At 43.5% G+C, this 2757-nt stretch overlaps 1 protein-coding gene across 1 annotated transcript in view; it reads left to right on the top strand.

Moving 5' to 3' along the window:
* Positions 1-1831: 1831 nt before the first annotated feature.
* Psmc1 (proteasome 26S subunit, ATPase 1) overlaps positions 1832-2757 on the top strand; it is an 11393-nt gene continuing 10467 nt past the window's right edge. Inside the window, exons 1-2 of the mRNA XM_008821749.3 lie at positions 1832-1885; positions 2639-2735. The gene's annotated coding sequence lies outside the window, so the exon portion shown is untranslated. The remainder of the gene's footprint in view (positions 1886-2638; positions 2736-2757) is intronic.

Genomic DNA, 2757 nt, shown 5'->3' with positions numbered 1-2757 from the left:
GGGACGCGGCGCCCCGGAGCAGCGCAGGCCTCGAAGCCCACAGCGGGCCGCCCCGCCAGCTGCACTGGGCGGCGGACTCGGGCAGTGCGCACCGGCGACCCGGGTCGCTTGACGGGGTTCCTCCGAGCCAGTGTTGGAGGACTAGAAGAGCGGGCAGCGCCGGAGTGGGTGCGGGAGCCTTGACCGCGCGGTGGCAGGCGCTGCTCGGAGGGGAGTGACCGGAGCTATGGGATCAGCCTCTGTCCATCAGTCCTCAGCCCCCAGCTCCCGCCTGCGCGCTTTCTTCTCCCCGGGGTGAACAGAGGTTGTTGACGTCCTGTCTGAATGGTGCTTCCATCCTAGAGAGGGGAGACTTGATGTCAGGGAGCAGGTGCCGGGCCAGCCTTCGTCGTGTGGCCGTTTTGCAGGAAGGCGATGGGAGGGTGGCTGCTTTTTTAAAAAAAAAATATCATTTGTTAATTTTCATCTTATATGGATGAGTGTATTGCCTGCATGTGTGTAAGTGCACCCGTGCCAACAATGCCCGCGGAGGTTGGAAGCTCAAAGGGGTAACTGACTGACCGCTACATAGTCTATAGTGGTGGAGCCAGAATTCAAATTCCACGTTCTCAGGCTTGTCAACAATTCCTCCATCTATACTGGGAGTACTGAAACCTGTCTTGGAGGGTTGTGTGGAATTAGTAGTAGTGAAGGAAAAGTAGCTAGCCCAGACGTGGGTTCAAAATAAGCAATCCCATAAACATTAGCTGCCCAGCCATTAGCAAGATAACCTAGGAAATGTAAGGAATTATTAAAGGCTTTAACTTGGACAGCCTGTTGCAGCATAACTGTGTTACCCAGAATCTCTCTGTGCCCTTCAGGACTTTTAAAATTAAACACAAAGTTTTAAGAATCTTGCGCTCAGCAAAATATGTTTAACATTAATTTTCTTTAGTGACCCTTATGTGATTCTATTGTCTTGATAATGAAACTGCCAGTGTTTTATTAGCGGTACCTCCATGGGGTTATTGAGGGGGCTGAGTGACCCTCTGCTCAGTAAGTTCACTGTTACTCATGTTTAACATCCCACCATTGAGCTGACAAAATGGCTCAGCAGGTAAAGACACTTGCCACCAAGGCTGATAACCAGAGTTTGGTCCCTGGGAACTAACTCTTTCAAGTTGCCTTCTGACCTCCACAGGCAGCCTAGTGTGTGCATGTACAAACACAATAATGTGGTTTTTTAAAAATATTTTTAAAATGCAACCATTTGAGTCATTGCTCTGTGTTAAGCATTGGCCTATAAGTGAAGAACCGGTTTTAAAATCAGAAATCCCAGTGAGCTTTATAATACGTGAAGTAACACCTTAAGGTGAGAGTTGTTCAGATGGAAAAGAAAGATCTGTCCAGGAGTCCCCAGACTTTGGCATGATAGGTAGGTAAGGTACTGTTGAAAGTCTTCTGGGTCCTGGTGTTGTGTATGTAGGGTGTAAATGATTGTTGAATATGTATAACAGCTTTCATAGATTCTTGAAGTAGACTCTTGGTAGCTTCAGCCTAGTAGTTTTATATTAAAGAATGTCAAGTACTGTACCCTCTGGTTAAGAGGTAGTCTTTGACTGTCGGTCTCTATAATTGTAGCTACTTCTTCCTAGAGTTGTTCTTGGCCCCAAGAAGCAGTCAGTTGCAAATAATCTCCACCACATTAAACGCACACTTTAGCTGCAAGGTACTTAGGTTGCTAAGTGTTAAAAAGCAGGAGTATGCTCATATTTTAGAATCACAATACAAGAAGGCTCTTCTTTTGAAATGATTATATGCTGAATATACATCTGTGTATTTTTTTTTTAAGGGTCAGAGTCAAAGTGGTGGTCATGGTCCTGGAGGTGGCAAGAAGGATGACAAGGTAAATAAAACAGCAGATGCCTGCATGACACAAGGGGTGTGGAACATGGCCTAGGTCTCAGCCAGTTCTTTTTCGATCCACAAATTTAAAAAGCAAAATGATTCATTGGTTTTTATTTTTTCTTTTTTAAACTAACCTATGGCTTATAAATAGGACACCTTTCTCCTGTTTTTGAAAGGTTATTACCCTATCACTCAGTATTTATGAGTTAATGAGTTTTCAATGTATAAAAGCATTAACAGTATGAAAGTTCAAAGTAAATTTCTTGTAATTTTAGTGTTTAGTTTATTGAGGTATAAATTGTCTCACATTACTCAAACTTTGGGCATATAACTCAGTTCTAACCCCTCTCTACTTACTGAAATAATCTGAGTCACTGCCATTTTTATAAAGAAACTACATTTACTTACTATAGTTACATTTTACTTATCAATTGCAGGAATGTGAAATCTAATTTTATTAAGATAGTTGTTTTAAATATCGCCCTAAAAGATAAGGCTGGTTATGCCCTCTAAAAGTACATGCTATCAGCCAGGTGTGGTGGTGCATGCCTTTAGTCCCAGCACTTTAGTCCCATCTCTGTGAGTTCAAGGCCAACCTGGTCTACATAGCGAGTTCCAGGCCAGCTGGGACTACAGAGACCTTGTCTTAAAAAGACCCCCTCCCAAAAAAGTAGATGATATCAACGCAAAAATAAATTTGCTTTTTATGACTTCCATGTGACTTTTTCTCCTGCTCTTCTAAAAACTCAAGGACAAGAAAAAGAAGTATGAACCTCCTGTACCAACTAGAGTGGGGAAAAAGAAGAAGAAAACAAAGGGACCAGATGCTGCCAGCAAACTGCCCTTGGGTAAAATAACCTGGCACCTCTG

This window comes from Nannospalax galili, unplaced genomic scaffold (assembly GCF_000622305.1).
Source record: "Nannospalax galili isolate Female #2095 unplaced genomic scaffold, S.galili_v1.0 scaffold107, whole genome shotgun sequence".
In the NCBI taxonomy this organism is placed as follows: domain Eukaryota; kingdom Metazoa; phylum Chordata; class Mammalia; order Rodentia; family Spalacidae; genus Nannospalax; species Nannospalax galili.
Note: the sequence above shows the minus strand (reverse complement) of the source record. Positions and strands in the feature narration are given on the sequence as shown.